The 24,480-nt window shown below is 39.9% G+C and overlaps 1 long non-coding RNA gene across 1 annotated transcript in view; it reads right to left on the bottom strand.

The window, feature by feature from the left end:
- The window catches only part of LOC135322778 (uncharacterized), a 357,083-nt gene that overhangs the window by 182,157 nt on the left and 150,446 nt on the right, over positions 1–24,480 (bottom strand). The window contains exon 2 of the long non-coding RNA XR_010383616.1: positions 21,573–21,722. This is a non-coding gene — a long non-coding RNA (uncharacterized LOC135322778). The remainder of the gene's footprint in view (positions 1–21,572; positions 21,723–24,480) is intronic.

Raw genomic sequence — 24,480 nt, 5'->3', positions numbered from 1 at the left:
AGAATTCAGAACAAGAAGACTTGTAAAGGACCTAAAAACGAATTTCACAAGAGAAAAGCCAACAGGAATTAAAAGTATTGCAACAATCATAACACCCAATGAAGAGGAAAACATGTTTAGAGGCCATGTGCCAACACTGTTTTTCACTCATTAAATAGCACATGTACACAAGAGGGTGAGAGGGATCCACACTGACCCTGTCCTGTTCCTGCTCTTCCAGGAAGAGAATTAAGTTCCAGAAGAGAAGAAAATTTAAATGACACTTGTTACTCTAAACATAATGTGGACACATACAGGTTGCTGTGTATTTACTGGAAAAACACTACAGAGCTCCCAGTATCCTGTGGTCAATGTGTTTACAGTTTTGATTAGATCAAGTATGAACTATTACACAGAAACTCCTCTGTGCATTGACATCAGCACATCCCACCACTAAACCACATACCACAGGCCTGTTTACACTTCTTGAACGATTAGACCACTTCTTGAATGATATACTGTATTTTTCCAAGTGTGTAGCAATGATCACTTTCATGGGGTTCACAAACTGATCACGTTAAAAATTGATCAGGCTAAAAATCATGTCAAATGTGGTCCAACCTCCTCACCCCAGACTTACTGACTCAGTCTCCAGAGAGTGAATCTTGCATTCCTTTTAAATTGGCTTTCCAGATGATTGTTAACGACACAGAAGTTTGAGAACCTTCAAACTTTGGGACTCCCACTTGAGTTATACAAACCGTAGTGCTTAGTGAGGACACTGAACTTGTTTTTTACCTGCATAATTCATTTACCTGTTTAACCAGCAACTATTTATTGTGTTCTTCCTATGTATCATACCTTGTTCTAGATAACAAAATATCCTATTGAGCAAAACACACAGGATCCCTGCCCCTCCCTAAGGCATTTACAGACTAATGAATCCCAGGGTTTCAGGAGATTATCTTGAAGAGTTTGGGCAACCACCACAATGGTCGTCAAAATCACCTGGGAAGCTTGTTATTAAGCATTATGCATATTCAGCAGATCTAGAGTGGATTTTTGGATTCTACGCAATCAACACACTTCCCAGGAGATCATAACCACACTCTGAGAAACCCTATTCTGGAGATTTGGGATATGGAATACTTAATACTTATTTTGATTCTGCCCAACATTTTCCTTCCAATTATTCAAGCCACTCGTTTCCATGAGCTGTAATTATAAATATGTGTATTTAGTAACTCAGCAAGGATTTGGCAAGTACTGTTGAGCACCTACTACATGCCTCACTCCCTGATGGACACTAGGAAAATAAAGACTGAAAGGATCTGTTTCCTCCCTCAGGGAGCTGACATGGAGGGAGGCTTGTCAGCTATGAATTTCCACAAGTGCCATAGTAATTGTTACAGACAAAAGTGAGTTGGAAGCATGGACCAACAGTGATTCACTGTGCCTGGGGAATCTGCAAGTTGTTCACAGAGGAAGTGACTTGCAGGCAGGCTTAAGGAATCCTACCAGGCAGAGAAATATATAAGGGTACACTACGTGCTAGGCATTGTGTAGAGTATTTGGTAAACAATATCTCATTGATTTTTGCAACATCCTTTTAGGTAAATGCTTTCATGATCACAGTTTTATAGAAGAGGAACTTGCAGCCAGAGACGATGCACGACTTCCTGTAGGTCACATGCCTGGTGAGTGGCTCAGCTGTCACGCCCAGGGGGTGGGACGTCAGAGCCTGCAGGCTGAGATGCTCTCCTCTGTGCATCAGAGAGGAGAGAACTCTAAGGGGAAGAGCCCAAAGGCCTGGGAGCCCCTGTTTGATCATTCAGGGATCTCCAACAGCACGGGCCCGAAGCAGAACACACGTGGAAGGAGGAGGAAACAGGAGCAGAAATGTGGGTCTTGATTCCACAAGACATAAAACTGGTCTCCTTACTTCACACTCTGATCTTTACACTTACATTTCCAGGCTTCAGTACAAGAATCCTTCATGTAGGCAAAAAGTACTGCAGTCGATCCTTATTATCTGAAAATTTCCAATCTGTGACTCATCAACTCACTCAAATTTATTTATAACCCCAAAATCGATACTCAAAGTTTTGTCGTAGTCATTTGCAGACATGCACATGTTCAGAGTCCAGAAAACTTTAAGTTCCCCCAATGCTCAAGTTCTTGGCTGAGCTCAGCTCTCATTGTATAAAAAAGTGTGCTTTTTACAGGTTATTCAGTGCCACGGTTTTCACATTTTTGTGTTTTTTCCTGGTGAATTTTCTGTTTGAAGTGGCCTCCAAGCACACTGCTGAAGTGTTCTCTGGTGTCCCTAAAAGCAAGAAGTCTGGAATGTGCATTATGGTGAAGATATGTCTTAGAAAAGCTTCCTTCAGGCATGGATTATAGAGCTGTTGGCCAAGAGTTCAACATTAATTAAATATAAATAATAATATTACATTTAAAACACACAGTATATATTATAGTTTATATTATTATACATTATAATTATTAATTATGCTATATTATATCCTATGATGTAGACATTATTCAGCATTGAACTTATGGTCAACAGTAATATAACTCACGTCTGAAGGAAGTTTATCAAACACTTGTATGTAATATCTAACACACATAATGTGTCTTTAAACAGAAACACACATAAAACAAGGCTATGCACTGATCAGCTGACAAAAATGTTGTGATCAGAGGTTTGTAGGAACACAATCCTGTATTTCATTGAAAGACAATGGTTCAATATTTGCTAATTCAGTGTTCACAGTGGCTGAATGGAATATAACTGCTGCAAATAAAAAGAATAGCCTGTATTTGTATCTTCAGAAGTGAAATGAAATCAATAATAATAATACCTTTCATACATTAAGCACTTGCTCAGATACCATGCCAAGTGCCAAGTGCTTATTAGCTGTTTTAATTTTGTGACAATCATATGAGGAAAGCATTACTATAACTGCTATTCTACAGAGGAGGAACAAAGACACATAGAGATCAGTTATCTTCTCAGGATTTTATAGCTAATTAATAAAGACAGAATTTGACACTAGGTCTGACTTCAAAGCCCAGGTGATTATGTAAACACTTCTTCCATCCTAACTCTGGAATTAACGAAGCCCCATTTGTAAGTACCAGTTTCATCATTATGCGTTCTCTAATGGAAGGAATTTCAGATAAGGATTTTATTTGTTGGGTCATTGGTGTTACCTTCACCGTCTTTCTACATGTTAATAAATCGGTCCTTTGATTTGCACACTTGTATTCTTCAGTTCCTGACGGGTTCATCTTCAGAACAGAATTTGTTCAGTTCTAGATGGGTATGTCTTACACGGCAAGGTGGGTCATTAACATAAATGACCTTAGACTTCTCTATACTGTTTATGCAACTTCTTGTAAACCTATAATTATCTCAAAATGAAAAGATTTAAAAATGACCTTTAAAGTCCCTTCCAAACCTGAAATTCCATGCTCTCCCGATCTTGCTTTCTGTTGATGCTCAGCACGGGATGGTATAGTTGTACATGTTAAAGAAACTCTGGAGGAGCAGAGACGGCAGTGCTTCGCTGCTGCTTAGGAAGATCAAGTTTCTAAGTGGTGATATCCCCAAAAGTCTGAGGCTGTTTAAAGACAATGTACCTACACAGATACTGTGAGGACACTTTCAGTGGAAGGCCAAGTTAATAAGACAGAAGTAGACCACATCTGTGTCGCAAAAGACAACAGTATTACCATAGTGGATCTGACTTGCTTTAAAATAGCTTACACTATCTTTGTGGAAATACAGAACAGAATCATTCATCTAAACATCCAACGTTATTGTAAAACAGTATCATTAGGAGACAATTCAAAAACACTAAATGCAAAACAAAAAAACCCAGAAAACCTACCTGACTTTTTCCCCATTGACACACCACATAATAAGATATAGATTTAGAAGTCTGAACGTCTCATCAGAAATACAATATGGACAGTTTGGGGATGTCCTGATTTTAAAGACATAAAATTTCAGCCAATTTATTTAAATATCTCTTTGGACTTCTAATTACACTGTTTAGAACCATAACAATGTTGTCAATGGGAAACTAATGCACAAAACCCAGCCTAAGTAAAGAACAAGGAAACCCAAAACACGAGAGGCTATCCAGCCATTCCCAATCTTGATGACTCATGAAATCTACTGGCTAAGAACTGCAGTCAATTTTTTTAAATGCCCTTTTTAAAAACCACAGAGATAGCTGCCAGTTTACCACATGAATAGCCCTAATATAATGGAATTAATTTTTGGAAATTACGTATCTAGCAGGATGTGAAGGTCATTCTTACAAAGTATTAAACCATCAACCAAAGGCTAATGCCTCACATGTATTCAAATAGGAACACCCCACTGAATATTGATTTGATCAAGTTTCAGCCATGTTTGTGTTCCTCCTGCTGAATCTGTGATCAAGTATTCATAACCTTAAAAGACTGGAAGAAGTTTTATCCATGTCCGATATCATGTGATGTCACACTGACATTTCAAAAGGTGCAAAATAAAACAAACGTCACCAGGGAAGAGCCAGTTGGCCATATACACAAGCCACACAGGGTGACAGATCCTCAATTACATTTATCTTTTATTATTTATTACATTTGTCTACATATTTACCAATATGATTTAGTCAAAAAGCTTATATTTTACTTTCTGGTTTGAATCACATTGACCTGTGTGTGTTTTTTCAAACTTGGCTCATCCAGGTAATTGACTCTTACAGATTCAACTTAGGCCTTTCCCTGGAAATCGTTTGTAAGATGAATCTAAGTATAATGTTAGCATGTTTGGAAATGTGGAGGATATTTAAATTTCAGACTTTCAGCCTTCTTGTGAGGGTTGTTTGATTTAGAGTAGAAGCTAAAAGCATATTCCTGATGTATTTTAGATTGAGGGACTCTCTTCAAGCAATGGCTAATGAATATGTATTTCTTCCAAACAGTACTTAGGCTTTGTCCACACAGAAATGTACTGAAAACTTTCCGTAAGCCTTTGATAAGTTGAAAATTTGATCAATTGAAAGTTACATCCATGAAAGAAATAACTGATAAGCTGGACTTCATAAAGATTAAAAACTTCTGATCTGCCAAAGACAATGTCAAGAGAATGAGAAGACAAGCCACAGACCAGCAGAAAATATTTGAAAAAAAAAAAAAAAGGCACCTTATAAAGGACTATTATTAAAAATGCACCCCCAAAAAACTCTTAAAACTCAACAATAAGAAAATAAACAACCCAATTAAAAAATGATCTTGAAAGGCACCCCACCAAAGAAGATAAACAGATAACAAATAAGCAAATGAAAAGATCCTCTAATCATGTCACCAGGGAAATGCAAATTAAAACAAAAAGATACTGCTACACACACCATTAGAATGGCCAAAATCCGAAACACTGACAATATCAAATGCTGCTGAGGATGTGGAGCAACCGGAGCGCTCATTCATTGCTGGTGGGAATCCGAAACGCTACAGCCATCTCAGAAGACAGTTTGACAGTTTCTTGAAAAACGAAACATACTCTTACAATGTCACCCAGCAACTGTGCTCCTTGTTATTTCCCAAAGGAGTTGAAAACATGTCTACACAAAAACCTACACATGGATGTTTACACCACTTTATTCATAATTGCCAAAACTTGGAAGCAACCAAGATGTCCTTCAGTAGGTGGTACATACAGGTAATGGAATGTTATTCAGTGCTTGAAAAAAAAACAAAAAACAAAAAACAAATGAGCTATCAAATCATGAAAAGACATGGAGGAACTTTAAATGCATATTACTAAATAAAAGAAGCCAATGTGAAAAGACTACATACTGTATGATTGCAACTATATGACACATTCTGGAAAAGGCAAAACTATGAAGACAGTAAAAAGATCAGTGGTTGCCAAGTGTTGGGGATGAGGGAGGATGAAAAAGCAGAGCACAGAGCATTTTTAGAGCAGAGAGTATACTCTGTATGACAGTATAATTACGGATACATAGCATAATACGTTTGTCCAGACCCACAGAATGTACAACATCAAGAGTGAACATCATTAAGGTTATAGACTTTGGATGAGTATAATGTGTCAATGTAGGTTCATCAGTTGTAACAAATGTACCATCTAGTGGAGGATGTTATATTAGGGGAGGCTATGCATGCGTGGGAGCAGAGGTTACATGGGAAATCTCTGTACCTCCCCCCCAATTTTGTTGTGAGCCTTAAACGGCTCTAAAAAAATAATGTATTAAAAAATTGAAAGCTACATTTGAAAATCAAAGTTCTAAATTTTGACCATAAAATTCGAATTATGCCCTCAATAGTCACTGTACCACTTGAAAATATAAGTTAGCTGTGCTGCCCAAATATATACAGCATAATGTAAGCAAATGATTCCTTTGATTCTGCTTTCATAAATCAGAAAACAATACATTTGCCTGGATTATCACTGCAGCCATGGTTGTCAGGCCACTTTGGTTGGATTTTCCTTGAAGACCAATTCAAAACATTATCAGACTGCAAAACTGTTCATAAACTTTCTTTGTTTTTTATTACCATAGCCACAACTCACCCACTAGTAAGACTGTGAGACATCATTTGATATTTATACTTTTCTATTTTATTAAAACTGTCATTTCTGTCAAGTCTAATTTTTTTTTTTTTTTGGCACAGCTCAATTTCTTTTTAGACCCTGAGCCTGGCAGCCCCTGTTAATTTGAATGTTCAAATTCTATTACTCTGTTGCATACAAAATAAAATTGCCTGCGGGGCTCTGGAGCTGCCTGCATCTCTAACCTCATCTTGTCCACCACTTTCCTTCCTCTCTAAGTTCCATTCACATGCCCATGGTCTGCCTTTTTTTTTTTTTTTTTTCCACTTATTGACTGACCTGTCAGGGTCTTTCCTGCCTGACAGCCTCCATGATTGCTATTCCCTCACCACAACACTCTGCCCCCACATCTTTACCTGGATGAGACCTTCCTGTAAGTCAGTTCTCAATGGCTGTATCACCCCCCTAGAGAATCTTTCCAAACACCCAATCAAATGCAGCCAACTTATGTCCCCTTCCCTAAGGAAATTTCTATGAAATCACCTGGTTTCATTTCCCTCTCTGGATTTACCACCATCTAAACAATACTGCTCATTCATTAGTCTACCGGTTTTTGATGTAGCCCAAATGTATCATACTACAGCTTGAAGAAAAATGTCAAGCCTGGGTTCTGTCTTTGCCATGAAATAACCCAGAGAAAGCCCACAGGTAGGAGGAATCCCTGCAGAAACCTCAGTGTCCCCTCCATTTACTGTAATATAAAATGTATATGTATTGTTTTTTAAAGAAATAATTACAGTATGTTATAGGCAATAGTTATGCTGCTGAAAAATTGTATGTGAGTTCTTTTATTTTTTTAAATTTTCTTAGAAATCAAATTATGTTTCAACTTTTTTTAATAGGAAACTCACTATTTAAGGACCATTAATGCCAATTTGCTTATAAATCATTTTTTCTTTTAATTATGACCTTCTATAATTAAGAAAATAAAACATATTCATTGCAGACAATTTAGGAAATACAAAAATGTATAAAGAAAAATTTAAATGACATCTTACCACAGATAACATCCTAGTAATATTTCTACTTGGTTTTTTATTCCATGCACATAAACATGTATATTCATTATGAATGCAAAGCCCTATAGTGTAAGCAATTTAGAAGCCTACTTTTTATTTAACATTTCATTAAATTTTCCTATGTCATAAAATATTTCCTAAAATAAAATATTTAAGAGCTATATGGTATTTCTTCAAGTATACCACAACGTATTTAGCAAATCTTTTATTTTTGAGCATTTAAGTTACTGACAAAATTTTGATTATTATATATCAAAGTGTGATGAATATGATCATACAAATGTATACTCAAAATCACATCAGATTTAGACCAAATGTTCCACCAAATGGACCTGTCTATTCAAGAAACACACAGCTGACACATTTGTTAAGGTAAATCTAGATTGGTGCTCTTTAAAAGATAGCTGAAACCAAAAATCAAATGACAACACACAACTAAGTAACTTAGCCAAAAGACTCACCACTTCTCTTCATCGGTGCATGTTAATTAAACAAAACTAGCTGTCCTTGCCTGAACATATAACAGACAAGACCCAGGGCATTTCAGAGAAAAGATAATTACATGATGAACCTATGCGACATTTCACACTTCTCCAATATTAGATTCAGAAGGAGAATTTGGTTCCAGATCACACCAACCACAGAAAGGTCAGAGAAGATAAAAGATGGTTTGAAGGAATCGTATACTGTGTCATGATACAGCCTGAAGACATTGCTTCTAGAGGTTTGATCTCAGGCAGTTTACCTGTGCCCTGAGATTTTCACTAATGGAAATGGAGATAATACCTGCCTCATGGACTTCTTTTAGGCATTAAATGGGACAAACTCCTAAGTCAGTATTCTGACAACACACAAGATGCTCGGTAAGTATTGGCTCTCTTAACCTGTAAGGTCCTAAAGGAAGACAAAGAATCATACACTAAAAACCAAGCAATCACAACAAAAGTCTCAAGTTATAATCAAATGGATACAAACATCAGAGAGCAGAGCAGGGCCAAGGTGTAAATAAACAGCTGAGGACCAGAAAGGAGGCAAAAGCGGACAGGGTGGGGAAGGCGGGCAGGAAAGAAATCAAAGGTGAAAAACACTCATCTGGAGAAGCTGAAAGCGTCGGGAAGAGGGTGGAGGGGGCCAGGCTGGCAGATCTGAACAAGAAAGGGTTCCTGGGCAGCTAAGACAACCGCTGGTAAAAAGTGTTACAGATGCTCTCTGTGAGCAGCTGCTGGATCAAACGGGGCTCGTGTGGGCCTGGAAGGTAAGTCAAAGCACCTGCTGGAGCTGGGAGTGGTGGGACGAGCCTCAGGCATGTCAGACACCCCAGGCGTTGGCGTCCCAAGAGCAGTGTAGGTAAAGAACAGCTGCACATCAGTTAGAATGCAGTCAGGAGCGAGGAATGGGAAATCCAAGTAAAAAACAGAAACAAGTTTGTTTACTTAAAAAGTCCAGAGGTAGATGTGGCTGGTTTAAAAATTCACTGCTGTCATCACAGTCCCAGACACTTCCTATCCTTTCAGAAAGTCATTCCCTTTTATGCCAGAAATGTCTGCCCACTTGGTCACAAAAAGTCTGGGAAACATTCTACATGTCACACAGACAATGTCCCAAAGAGGAACCAAAAGGGTGGTGGGAAAGAAGACTTTTTCATCACATTCTTCTCTCTTATCAGAGAGCACAAGAGACCCCAAACCTCCAATTATGTTGCCGCGGCTTGAACTGTGGCCCCACATCCACTCCTAGGTGGCTGCTAGCTGAGAAGAGCATGCCGGCTCCTCTCCTCTCAGATCAGCCACGACTCCTCCAGGGAGGTACTTCAAAGGCGACACAACATTGCACTTCTCCTACCATGAAGGAAGCCGACTGCAGCTGGGAAAGACCCCCAGAAGAGTGTCAGAGGTTACAAAGGGCACTGGATCTAGGTCGGAAGACCCAGGTATTGGCCCTGTCACTTTCTGCTTGGGGATGCTGGTAACCTTTAAGACAATGTTCACTCTTCTGTAAACTGGAGATAATACTGCTCTCACAGGCGCTTATCATTACATTACGTTATGAGGATTAAATGAGATAATGCCTGTGACAGAGCTTTGCAACCCGGCACGTAAGAGGGTCTAGATATGATTTCAGTTGAATGACAGCAGGGCACTTGCTTTCAGCTTATGCCATCGGTAAGACAAGTGAAGGTTCATTCAAGAAAAAAGGCACAACGTGGTGTCATGATGATTATTACAGCTTTTAGAGAGTTGGCAGACAAACCATTGTCATTGGTAATATACACTAAATAGCAAATTGGGTGGCCTGGAGCTTTTGAAAGCACACTGAGCCTACCTTGAAGGTATAACACTGAAAATTGTTTACAGTATATCAGACACAGCAGAAGCCACTTTAAATATTCTGCAAAAGACAGAAAAGTCTTGACTGCACCCCAGCAGGAAAATAACCTGTCGAAATCTCAGCAGAAGCAATTTTCAACTTATCGAACGCTGAATATTACATGCTTGAGTTTCTCCTGGAACAAAACTCCATGCATGAATAAACAGGTAAATGCAAGGGAGACTAACCAGATGTTTCTGTAGCCTGTCTCACAAGAAGCAGCTAACAGCCATGAGAAGGTGGCTGTTACCTCTGTTGCTGATAAATCAACCCAGCATCTTGGCAGTGACAAGAGGGAAAACATTCAACGGCCAGAGTGATGTAACCATCTGATTACACAGAGAGTTTGCAAAAGCATCTGTCATTGGGCCCAGGCTGTATTGATTTCTACGTCGCACTATCATGACTGCCTGGAAACTGTTTTGTGAATTATTTCTATGTTGGATCAGGAGTCGGAAGTTTTCAGGTCAGGGTGGTTGGGTAATGACGGAGGGTCAGCAGGCTGCTGGGGTTTCCCTTTTTCTCTGTGCAGAGGGAAGAGCATGATCAGGAAGCCATGATGAGCCCAGAGCCTTATCTCCACCAGGCTGTGGGGACATGAGGAAACGGTGCAGAGGGATGGGCCAGACTGTCCTGCTAATCACCTCTAAGCTCCAGGCTTTTCCCCTGACTCTCCTACCCCTGTGTATTCATGTATGGTCTTCCAGTTAAATGCCACAGTGTGTAAATAACTTGGCCTCATCACCTTTCTCACCTGCCATTATGTCTCTTTCACACTTACTGCTTCTCCTTTCTGAATACACTTTTATAATAGCCTCACCCTGGAGATGCTGCAATACACAAAGGCCAAGAGGTAACTGTTGCTGCCCAATTAGCTATTACTTATGCCATGTACAAGCCAGAAAAGGGATAAAAGTTAGGAAAAATAAGGACTACGTTGGAAAGGGATGTAGGGAATAAGAGTGAATTAGCAAGAAGAAACAGAAGCAGGAACAGGGGCCGGTTCAGTTTAGCTTAGCAAATATTCGACCTAGCGCCCAGTGCATGCAGACACCGGGCTAAGTTTTGGAAATTAAACAGTGAATGAGAAGTTGGGAAGTGTGATGACCTAGTGAGGGTGTTAGGTACATTAACAGATTTTTATTTCAAAATGTGATAAGTAAAAAGAGATACATACACTTGGGATCGTATAGGACATAAAAACATAATCTGGGAGTTTAGAGAAGGTGCTGTGTGGGAGACACAGCCTAAGCTAGGTCTTTGAGGATGAGTGAGATGGTAAAAATGGGACAGGTGTTTCAAGCAAAGGGACAGACATGAGGAAAAGCATGGCGTGTAGGAAACAGATTATGCAGAAAGAGGGGTCATAAGGAAAAGACTTATCCATGCTCAGAATCAACAAATGATCCAAATCATGACAAAAACGTCCATTAAATCCAAACACTTAGTCTACAATATATTATCTCATCTATTTCTTGTAACAGGCCTATGAGACAGGGATACTGTCATCCATGTTTTACAAAGGAGAAGACAGGTTCAGAGAAGTCAGCTCAGCAAGGAAGGGCCATGCCGAGCAGAGTCTCCTGACTCCGTCTCCCGGGCCCTCTGCTGTCCATGACTTTTTCCTCTTAATAGAATATTAAATTACTCAAGAGAAAAGGAAACTTAGGGTGTCATATAATCCAGTGACTTCCAAATTTTGAGCACGACCAGTGGAAAATCAATTTTTCATTTTAATCCAGTATCCCACCCAAAATATATGTCAGCAACAACAGCACAAAACAACACTCAGTATGTGATGTTCTCTGAGACTGTCTATTCTATTCTGTTTCAATTCATTAAGTTAAACATGCTGGTCAGAACCACTAAATTCATTTCACCATAACTAGACATTTGAGAAACTGGTGATATTCTCAGCCAGTTTATTTGGAGAGAATGAAATGGAGCCCCTGAGGAAGGAAGGAGCTTGCTGAGACCACCTGTGAGGTGGTGAGCTTCCAGGCTGTTGGAGAGACCGCCAGAGGGCGGGGGCCACAGTTTACAAGAGGAGTAGTGGTCAGCCCAGAACAGAGCCAGCATTGGCTGATTTTTCCCTGCACAACAGACCTTGCAATAGGTGCCTTACCAGTCCGCACTCAACTAACCCCAAAAACCCTGTGAAGCAAGTTCTTTCACTGATCCCATCTCACTAAATATAGCACAGAAAGGCTGGGCTGCTGGCATGTTGACGGTTACACAGCTGGTGGGGGAACTACTGGTCCCCAGGCCAAGAAGAGCTTTGTCCCAGGACATTGGAATATTGATGAATAGCTCTTTTACATGTGAATTTAAATTATTAGGCTCTTCTCAATTCCCAATTCCCTTCTCCTCAGCATCTTTATTTCTTGAAAGCTGTCCTCTGTGACCTGGCTGGGAGAATGCACTACAGTATCTCACAAACATCGTGTTGATTTGGGCAATCCAAAGATATTCTCAGGATTTCTAAGTTCTAGAAATTATACCAGAAGAATTCTAGACTTGTCAGTATTGCTTTGATCCATTTGGTTTGGGGGTTAATTTTTTCTTGTTTCTGCAGAGACAGAGCAGTCTCTTAATATGCAGAAAATCACAACTGCTATACTCGTGGAAAGGGCCACTGGCTTCTATTAACACGGACAGTTTGGAGGAATAGTAATCTACCAAACTGACAGGCGATGTACCAGGGAATTTTAATGCATATGATATAATAGAATGTCCACTTTCATACTGTAGTCTTGCTATTTCATTATCTCTAATTATTTTTCCATCTTGAAGGCAATTCACCGGTAAGTTAGTTGTTATATTTCTACCCACTGTGGAAAACAAAAGTTTATATAGGATTTGGTCATTTATTATCAAACCCGCACCCTGGGTGATAATGTCAGGGTTCAGGAGGTAACCAACAATAACAATAAAACTGGATTTTACAAGGGAATCGACTTAAAGTAGAACTTAAGAGGATTCAGAAATGCAGTTCAATATATGGTTTAATGAAGTCTCCCTGACTTAGAATCAATCTTGAGAAAAAAAAAAGCTTTAGGTTTCCTCCAAAGCAAGAGAAATGTATATGACAGTAAGAGATTCCAGAAAACAGAAAAGCTTTGAGAATATGACATGAGTTGAGCACAATCCTGCTTGTTCTTTTCTACCCCTGGGCATCACTTGTGTATTCTAGGCAATGACTGATCTCTTTTATTTACTGCTACTTCTCAAACATGATAAACCTCCAGAAAATCTGAATCCTTAAGTGCAGTCACTTGGATAAGGAGTAAGCTCCCCAACCCCCAATCCAAGAAATGACTTCATTATTCTTAAGACAATAGTCAGGGAATCCTTGTTGAAAACATTTTTCAAATGGATCCGAAAAGGTAGTTTCATCTGGGTTCTGAAACTGGCTCACTTTTCATGAACCGTGTGGCCTTGAATATACCACGACCCCTCTGGGAGCCCAGTTTCCTCATCTGTAAAGTCAGAGGGCTGGACCAGGTAATCTGCAGTGCTTTCCAGCTTTGCCGTAACTCCTTTGAACTCTTCTTCTAAAAGCACTAGCCTGCTTAGCTTTCTGGATACAAAGTTAGGCTTTCCTTACAGGCTGAAGGGCATCTTGCCCTCTCCAAGGGGCATTCAACTTCTCTGACTGCCAAAGACTCCAGCAGTTGTCAGCCCTTTTCGGTTTCTCTGAAGGCTGGTTTTAACAAAATACTCTCAAATGTTGCTCTGCCAAAGGCTTCAAGACAGAGCCCTGGGTTTTCAAAAATATTTTCTCTGAGATCTTCAAGCTCGCTGGTACCCAAAATGTAACTCTACTCCTGGCTTCTCCATCAAAGTTGCCTGTCTCAATCCAGTCTGCCTTTCAGACTTCTTCTATTTCCTTTAATGTCCACCCTGGATTTCTTCTTTTTCTCAGTCCTTACTTGTTGTTGTTTTTCCATCTGATTTCTCAAGACTCTACCCCATCTAATCTCACTGACGGACAGCTTCCCTAAGTTAGAACTATATTCCCCAAATCACAAGCCTCCACCAAGCCTAGTACGGTGCCCTTCACTGAGAGAGGCATCAGATGTTTTTCGCCAGTCTTTCTGCCAAGAATTTCAAAGTAAATAAGCACATAAGATTCATCTATTAAAAAAAAATTTATAACTCATCAAAATTTAAAAGAAAACTGGAATGAATGAGAAAAAATTCAGGTGGCGAGGAGAATGATGTTCTCAAATATTATTAACAATTAGCTTTATTTTACAAGTGATAGAACTCAGGATTGTATTGAAAAGACAAAGGCAAAATAAATTCTGATAATTTGGCAGGGATTTGTGACTCTATATAATGGATACAAACACTCACACAAACAAATAAAATCTGGGCATATATATATATCTGGTGTGTATATATGCATATACGTTCTACACACTTGTGTATGCATACAGTATGTATGTATATATATGCATATATATTATATCTGTGTGTATATATATCTTATACGTATATGTACATATCTCTGGGTGTATATATAATTTGCAGATATGTATTTCATACACACACATACACTTTGGTTTTTCATAGAGGAAATAAAGCAATTTCACCCTTGATATCCTTCTGTGGAATTTTCAAAAATTTCCTAAGACGGAAAATCCCAGTTTACAGACATGATATTATTGTGGCAGGATGATTTACTGCACTATTAAATTGTGCTTTTCCTGCCTCTAGTTTTCCCTCCCAGTCATGTCACTGTCTTGCTGCAGGAATCCTGGTTCCCTGGAGGGAAGCAGAAAGGGAAGCCACTTTTGACAAGCACTGAGGCTGGGAGGAGAGGTTCTTCAGGTTTGGGAAAGACACAAGAGTTTGTGGGCCCCCAGGAAGCAGGAAGGGCAACCTACCTTCAGGAACCTTCCCCTCTGGGAACGTGGCAGAAATCCAAAAGTCATGTTACTATGGTCCACCTCCAGGTCCCAGCCTTGCCAGAGATTCTTGAAGATGGAGCAGGGCACAGAAACTGGTGTTTCAGATACGTGAAACCTCAGCTCCCTGTGCCATCCACCCCAGGGGGCATCCATCCCAGGATGAATGGTTTTGGACTTTCCACCAGGGGAGAGAAGTAGGCACATACTCTCAAGAAAATAAACAAATGCAGTGCTTCTCGCTCACCTGGATTTCTGAACTGATTCTTTTCTGCTACCTGAAATATGCAGTACATGCCACTTACAAGTGTTGGGTTTGTCTCCACATGTCCAGTTTAGAGACAATACATAATGCTAGGTTCATTATTCAGGGAGGAGATGGGGATGCAAAGTAAGGAGATATTTTATTTCTGGTACAGATTCTATATAAACAGAAGGATTCCTTGATGGAAACATGAGTAAACAGCATTTTGTTATCTACATAATGCATTACAATGTTGCTAATAAAGCTGCTACTACAAAGCCAATCTAGAAAATCATTGTCCTAGGATTCTGTCACCAATGATTAGATTCTGCAGGATGAAGTAATTCACAGCAGGGCTGTCTTGAGAGCATGTTCACCTTGTATATGTCAGCCAAAAAACCCATAAAAACAAAAACAAAAACCAACTAAACAGCCTTGCTCATCAGTGATGTATGACTGAGGCTGACAGAGCCCCTGGACGTGCTGAGAACTCTGAGCCAGCTTGCCCTGGCTTCCCCGGGACTTTGTTTTAGCCACATTGAAGAGTCATTTGGGGTCTTGAGAGTTTGAATTCAGCTTCTTCCTGGATTATAGACATTAATTCACTACAGAGGCTCAGTATTCTCAGCATTATAACCCTATCCTCCCAAAAGCAATGGAGAAATCCAGCAAGGGGCCTGGCCTAGGCTCTTTCTCTATTCGGGGCTGCTTGACCAACTTGGGGCGGATTGTGTCCCGTGAATGAGTGCCGTGGCCTCTGTTCCTGGAAAATGTTTAGGACCAAAGTCCAAGTGAGCAGCAGGCCTCTTCTCATTCGTGGAAGCAAGCTGTAGATGAGACAGAGGGAGAATCCTGGGTTCTGGTTCCCACTCACCTACCCCTTTGACCTGGACCCATAGCTATGGAGGTCCTTAGCCTCAGTTTTCTCCTCTATAAAATGGAACAGATGGGATGAAAGATCATTAAGTCCAGATCAACTGCTGTAGTTGCAGGTTCAGATTATTACTGTTGCCAAAATAAGTTCCCTTATTAACCATTTTAAAACAGTAAGCAAAAAAATAAGGTTGAATTGGTAGTATGATAAAATAATGAATTTATTTTGAGCCCCATCATGTTCTCTTACCTCCTCTCACCCAGTTTTACAAATATCTTTGTCTTTCCCTTTGTTAATTTCTCCCTACTCTGCCCTCTCCCCCTACAAACACATACATATGCTGGTTTTACGGGGAGGAGACACTATGAAGGAAAGCTTAAAGCATTTATTTTTGCAGAAGATGTGGACATGTTGTGTTGACTCTTTGAATAATGCCTTACATTGCATGTGGTTGGAACTCTGAGTGTTTGAAGCCTCTCTGATTTTGATGGAACCACATAGGAGCCCCAGTTCTCCTATGTGAGTGACTGAGGGAATAAGCCTTGAACTGAGCCTTCTGCAGCAGAATGGAAAGTTTCACCTCTCCCCTACAGAGTGTCACTATACAGAGAACACTGCAGGTCACAGGAGTTGGCTGCTGGAATGTAGAGAGAACAGCTCCTGTTTCCCTCCCAGCCACTTTCATTCATGACTTCTACTACCATTGCTGAGCAAGATAGAGCAGTGTGGAATGCAGCCAGGCTTGGGAGAAGGTGGGCTGGCTTTGCAACCAGACAAACTTAGTTTTGAATCTCACATTGTGTGATTTTAGGTAAGCAAATAAACTCTGTGAATATCAATCGCCTTGGGTGGGTAATTAACACCCTCTTTTATAACATTTCTTTGCAAAATTCTGCAAGGATTACAAAATCTATGGGGAACGTGCCTGGCACCATATGCACATGCAATGAATTGTAGCCATTGGTCAATACCACTCAACTCCAATTTCAGTTATTTTTTTTCCTCACCTCTAGCCTTTCACCAGCAGTGGGATCATATTTTTTAATGTATATTTTTAATTGATAAATGTAACATAAATATTAAGAATTTTTAGATATGTGTATAGTTTAAAGACTAATAATGAAATAAACTGTAATTATAATTACACAGCATTGATGAAGGAAATTGAAAAAGACACAAGTGGAAATATATTCCATCCTCATGGATTGGAAGAATTAATATTGTTTAAAATGTCCACTACCCAAAGCAATCCAGCAATTAAATACAATCCCTTTAAAAATTCCAATGTCATTTTTCACAGAAATAGAACAAACAATCCTAAAATTTGTATGCAACTACAGAAGATCTCAAATTGCCAATGCAATCTTGAGAAAGAAGAACAAAGCTGGAGACATCAATGGCCCCTGATTTCAAACTGTTACAAAGTTATAGTGATCAAATCAATATAGTACTGGGCAAAAGAATGAAATTGGACCCCTATCTTACACATACAAAAAATTAATTCAAAATGGATCAAAGACTTCAATGTAAGATCAGAAGTCATAAAATTCCTAGAAAAATACAGAGGCAGTAAGCTCCTTGGTATCAGTCTTAGAGATGGTTTCTTTTGGATTTGACACCAAAAGTTAAGGCAACAGAAGCAAAAATAAACAAGTGGGACAACATAAAACTAAAAAGCTTCTGCACAGCAAAGGAAACCATCAGCAAAATGAAAAGGCAACCTACCAAATGGGAGAAAATGTCTGCAAACCAAATATTTGATAAAGGATTAATATCTAAATTACGTGACAAACTCATATAACTCAACAGCAAAAAAAAAAAAAAAAACACCAGTTTGATTAAAAAATGGGAAGAAGACCTGAATAGACATCTTTCCAAAGAAGACACACAGATTGTGAACAGGTATATCAAAAAGTGCTCAACATCACTAATCATCAGGGAAATGCAAATCAAAACCACACCTGCCAGAATGGCTACTATCAAAAAGACAAAAAAATAACAAGTGTTGGTAAGGATGTGGAAAAACAGCAACCCTCCTGAATTGTTGGCAGGAATGTGAATTAGTGTAGCCACTATGGAAAACAATATGAAGATTCATCAAAAAGTTAAAAATAGAACTACAATATAATCCAGCAATTTCAATTCTAGGGACTTATCCAGAGAAAATGAAAACACTAACTCAAAAAGATATATGCAGCCCCACAGTTATTGCTGCATTATATTTACAATAGCCAAGACATGGAAACAACTTAAGTGTCTATTGATGGATGAATGGATGAAGAAAATGTGGCATATATATATACACACATACGTACAATGGCATATTATTCAGCCATAAAAAATATGGAAATCCTGCCATTTTCAACAACATGGATAGACCTTGAAAACAGTATGCTAAGTGAAGTAAGTCAGACAGAGAAGGACAAATACTGTATGATCTCACACATGGAATTAAAAAAAATGAATTCATAGATACAGAGAACAGATTCGTGTTGGCAGAGGTAGGAGAGCGTGGGTAAAATGGGTGAAGGTAGTTAAAAAGGTACAAACTTGCAGTTCTAAAGCAAGTAAGTCCTGGCATGTAATGCACAGCATGGTGACTATTGTTACTAATACTGTGTCATATATTTAAAAGTTGCTAAGAGAGTATATCTTAAAAGTTCTCACCACAAGAAAAAAATCGTAACTATGCGCATTAACAGCAGATAACTAGACACTGGTGATCATTTTGCAATATGCACAAATATTGAATCATGTTGTACATCTGAATGTAATATAATGTAACATGTAAATGACTTCTCAATAAAAAAATAATTAAATAAACCTGTTTACATCCCACCAAGATTCTAAAAATAGAATGCAACCAATACCTTTGAAGTCCAGTATATGATACTTCCCAAATTCGAGATGTAACCTCATTCACACATATCAAAAATTTTGTATTGACTATTCTTTCCCTAATCATTATAATCTCTCTATCTACCTGTATATAATATGTTTATGTATATATAAATTTAAGATATGTGACAAAGCTGAATAGGAATTAGTGAAATAAGTTACATTTATATGAGTCCATATGAACCCATATTAACATATCAATGAATGTTCTCATCCTATACATATTCTTTCATAACTTACTTTTCAGCCAATATTTTTTGGCCAATATTTTGTTTTTAATATTATTTTCAATACTTCTTATTTTTTAATCATATAAAGCATATCTATTTTTAATTTCTATCTAAAAATTTCAGTATCAACAATCCTTGCAGGTCTTATTCTGTTTTATTCTGCTGCTTATTTGTAGTGCATTTCTCTTGATTCTCAGGACTGGTGGCTTTATCTCCTCACTTGTTAAAGATTTTTAATTGTAAGCCTGTTTCTTGGAGCTCAGTCTGTGGGAGCTCTCTGCAATCTGTCCAGTTTGAAAGCATGTTTCTTTGGAAAAGCTTTTAGTTTGCTTCTGTCAAGCACCTGAAAACTATCAATCTGGGATGATAGTTAATCTTGAGTTTTCATTTCTGACCACAGATACTGTGACCGTCAGCTTCAAACTCACGTGAAGATCGACTTGGATCGGTAATCAAGGGAAAGTTTTTGTTCTACTGCCTCTGCAGAGCTATTTTTTCTTATGCACCCACCAAGGTGTCACCATTTGGTGGCCCCTGCCTGGTATGCAGGTCTCTAACTTTGTATCTGTTCAGATCCCAGACATGACCACCTATCTTCAGGGCACTCACCATTTTAAACCCAGACTCTCAGCTATTAGGGATTGGCAATTTCACCCAGGAAATACTCTGGTGGCAGTACTTCCTGCTTCTCTGGATTAATCCTTCCTACTCATTTCTGGTCTCCCCCTTCCACTCCCCAACCAGCCCCTCCTCCCAGGTACACACAGTACTTTCATGCACTTAAAGGAATGTTTTTAAAAATATCTTATCAAGAATCTCTAGGTGTTATACACAAGAAGGGACATCTCTGGACATTTGGTTCCCCACTGCTGCACATATGAGTGATTTCCATGCTCTCTACCCTCGTGGTCTCCCTTCCCACTTGGGCCCATTGCCCTCAAATCAGCTCCCAGGGACCTGCAGACCTCTTTCCCATTGCCCTACCCTTGCCTCCCTGAACTCCTCGCATACTTTCCTTTGCTCTGGACCTCTACTTCTTTCTTAGCCCAACACACATTTCCAACTGAGCTAAAGAGGGAAAAAATTTCTGTGGTCTGAAGACCCAGATTTGAGTCTTCTCTCTGTCTTTCCTCACTGTGTGATTTAGGATTGTGAGATGATAGAAAATAGATTGGTCTCTGCCCCCAGTTCCTGGCACAGAGCTCCTGAAAGCCTTGCAATTTCCCAGGTGATGAGAGCCTAGGAGCATCTTTTATTCTACTGAGGTGACCATGAGGGGCTCCTGGATGGATTGGGGGCTGGTCATCAGAAGGACCACCAAGCCATGATTAGGAGCTTGGAATTTTCAGCCCCAAACGCCATCCTCTGGAGAGGGGAGGGGAGACTGGAAGTGGAGTTAATAATTGATCGTGCTTATGTGAAGAAGTCTCCATAATATCCTGACAGCACAGGGTTCAGGGAACTTCCAGACTGGTGAATACATTCAGACCAGGAGAGCAAGGCACCCCAACTCCACAGGGACGGAAACTCCTGCGATCCGGACCATCCCAGACCTCGCCATTTGCATCTCTTCATCTGTATCCCTATAGTGTCCTTTAATAAACTGGTAAATGTGTTTCCCTGAGTTCTGTGAGTCGTTCTAACAAATCAATCAAACCCGAGGAGGGGGTCATGGGAACCTCCGATGTGTAGCCAAATTGGACAGGAGTTCTCAGTAGCCTGGAGACCTACTGCTACTTGCAGCTGGCATCTGGAGTAGGATGGGAGCAGTCTCGTGGAGACCTGACACCATCTCCAGGTAGACAGTGTGAAAATCGAATTAAATTGTAGGACCCCCAGCTGGTACTGCAGAGAAATGCTTGGTGTGAGAAAAATTCACACACATTTGGTAACCAGAGGAGTCAGAGTCAAGTTGTTTTCTGTGACGGTAAAGGGGAGACACAGGAAAGACACAGTAGGGAAGAACTGTATTTTTCTCTATGCAGCAGGTAGACTGAACTGAGTTTTCCTAACACAGGGGTAAATCACCTATAAAACAGAAGTAATAAATCCTGCCCCAGTTGTCATAAACAATTGTCCTGAGAAGCAAAGAAGGCAATCTATGTAAAAAGTTTTATTATTGGTAAAGTGCGCTAAAAATGTAATCCATTCATAGAATTCAACCTACAAATTAAGGGTGCTTCTCTCCATCCTTTGTACCTGAGAAAAGGATCTAATGAATAATTTTATACTGACTGTATTGTATTTCAAGGTCATTTGTGTTTACTGGAGAAATATGCCTAATGCAAAAGAAAGCAATTCCAAGTGTTTTCAGGATGCGGGGCTGGGTATTTCTGGATGATGGTTTTCCTTTTTCCTTGTGCCTCTGTTATCAGTGCATATACACACACACACAAGGCCAACATTTCTCTTACCTCCAGAAACAATGTCACTCTTAATTTCTGGTAATTGCTTGTGCGGCAGTGATGGCTGCAGGAAGGGGAGGTCATCCATAGCACATACAGCACAGGCCAGCTCTTACCAACACCCGTGGGGCACGTCATAAAGCTTTGATGGATGCCAACCTGAAAGCATAAAATACTAGGAGTTAGTTTTAGCGCTTCCCCAGGAGCTGATGCCGGATGCCCTTACTGGAATTTAAACTCAAAGTTGGCTCCAGCCTTCTGTTAAATGGCTGCAGAACTTCCCCAGCTGCTTCCCATGGGCCAGTATAAAGACCGTGGTTATTCCTCTGTCCTACTGGGAAGCTGGGTGAGCGGAATTCATTACTGGGGAAAAATGCAGCTGTGCAGTGTCAGCTGGGGAAAGTGTGCAGAGGAAGGAAAGGCAGCATTTAGTATATATGCGGGTAAGGAAGACCCTCAAGGGCTAAATACTCTTAAGATGGCAAGTGAGCCAGGAATTTAAGCTCTGTGTGTTTTATGAAGCTCCTAATATTTTACCATTGGCCTGATTTTTGATATTTTATGGAAACACATCCACATCCATACATACACACACACACACACACACACACTTGACTTGGAGTGGTTATTATGGTCTTATTTTGAAGTCCTAAAAGTTGGTTTTGGCCACTACACACTACTCCTGCTGTCCTCCCATACTCCAATTTTTGGTGATCTTTGGCTAAATGTAAGTTTTATTGGAACACTGGATCTGAGTTGAATCCAGCAGCAGCTGTCTGAGATGGCCGTTGGGCAGGAGCAGAGGTCCAGGCTTGCCAAGTGAAAGGGTCAACAGCAGTGGCCCATCCACGGGCCCATGTGGCAATCCTGCTGTCCAGAAGCCGAGATGATGGAGGCAGGAGTAACCAATGAGCCATCAGAATTAGGAGCTAGTCAGAAACTGGAGCTGGAAAGACATGAAGTTGGCCAGAAGGACGGGAGCCATGCAGGGAGGTGCACACTCTGTACGAATAGGATGCAATCACCAGCGTACCTTTAGGCCAGCTGAACCCAATCTGACATGTTGTTTGTACTGCTACTGGGGACTCACTTTCAATGTTCATCTAAATTAGCAAATATCCACAGGCTGATTTATTCATTGCTGAAGGTAATGTATTTTAAAACGTATGTTCAACTAATCTGTATGTCCTAGTTTCAAAGAGCAAAATACCAAGCGTTAGTCAAATATTCAATTAATACTATTAACAATGAAAAGGAAACAAGTATCAGAAAAAAGCTGGGCCTGCAGAGTAGTTAGCAAGCCTGTTTTGTAAACATGATAATACACCATTCAAGCATCACCACCAGCTGTATTCCCCACCACCCAGTCATTCTCTGCACTTTTCACAACCCAAAATGTGTTCCATTATTTTTCCCTGATTAAAGTATGTTCAGGCATCTCTCACCTTTTTTTTCGTGACTTTCTCCTCATGTGGGAATATAGTTTAAAGCAAAGTTATACGTAGACAACGTAGTTACCAAGTCTAAAACCAATCTCAGAAGTCTTGGGGATTAACAGTAGAAAAGTTTGGTAAAGCTGCAAGTCTCAAGTAGGAATCGAGTCCAAAATTTCTCCATAAACTTTAAAGTCAATTCCTTGATCATGTTTTGAGAGACTGTTGGTTTGAAAGCTGCCTGGGTAAAGCCCTGCTTCAAACTACATTCTCATAAAAGGAGAAAGTGATGAAAAAAGGGCAAATGATTCCTGAATATAGTTTAAAGAGAAAAAAAAAAAGGTAGAGCAACTTTCAAGTAGAGAAGTAGAGGAGAAGGAGCTCGAGAAAGGACACACAGATCACCGCGTGCTTGACGCTGGGGGAGGCGTTTAGAATTAGCTTGGGGGCTGGTGCCTTTCAATCTCTGTTCAAGAACCAGGGCCCCTTTGGATGTGTCTCAGAAGCCACCTTGAGGGAGGAGGAGGCAAGGAATCCTTCTGATATGTACAGCCACCATCTGTACAGAGAACCTGGGAGGCTGGCTGGAGCCTCGCTGCCTAGTCCTGTCACTGTCCTTGATGGACCAGGGGGAACGAACACGGCACTTATCTACATTGAGACCCTATTTTCCCTTTGGTTAAAACGGTGCTGTCATTCCTCCCGTGGATTCAAAATTATGTTTGATATTGCAGTGAGAATATAGCCCCTGTAGGTATCGAGATGAATAAGGTTTCATGGTCAGAATGTCTTGGGTTCTTAAAAGACAGAAATCACCAAAATTTTTCTCACATTTTACTACAACTTCAACTGTGGAACGATGATCATCTGGGTGACATGCTTGTTGATGCTCATTTAATTATTTGCACATCCTCATAGATCATTTCATTGTGCTTGTGCTCAACTGGCCCTTTCAGGGAAATAAAATTTAACTCTTTGCCCAAACTGCTTACTCACTGATTTTTAGCATCTCTCTCTTTCGTGCTGGCATCTTCTAAATCCCTCTACCCAGATGCACCTTAGAAGAATTTTGCTTCTATACATTTAAGTGTTTTTGAAAATTTTATTCAAGAAAATATTTAAATGGAGATGAAATTTAGATGAAAGTGTCAATATTATTCATTTCCAGCTGTGTCAACATTCATTCATGTTCTGAAAGTCAGATGTGAAACATGACCCGTATGTGAAGCCACGTCTTCCATCCCAGGACCTCTGTGATCAGTCCTGAAGCTGGTTACCAAATCTGACTAAACATACCATATATGCTGCAAAGGCTGTTCTGTGCTGCAGGATAGTTGATGCTGTTGTTTGCAAAGCTTTCCCTTATTAGCCCCAGATTTCTCTTTAGTGATACTCAGGTTGCTTCCTCACTGTAGCCTTGTGACAAATAAAACGGAAAGATCATCAATCAGCCATGCAGACGGCACAAAATGCACATCACTGTA

This window comes from Camelus dromedarius, chromosome 13 (genome assembly GCF_036321535.1).
Source record: "Camelus dromedarius isolate mCamDro1 chromosome 13, mCamDro1.pat, whole genome shotgun sequence".
NCBI classification, from domain to species: Eukaryota; Metazoa; Chordata; class Mammalia; order Artiodactyla; family Camelidae; genus Camelus; species Camelus dromedarius.
The sequence above is the reverse complement of the archived record's forward strand: the minus strand, read 5'-3'. Positions and strand labels throughout refer to the sequence as shown.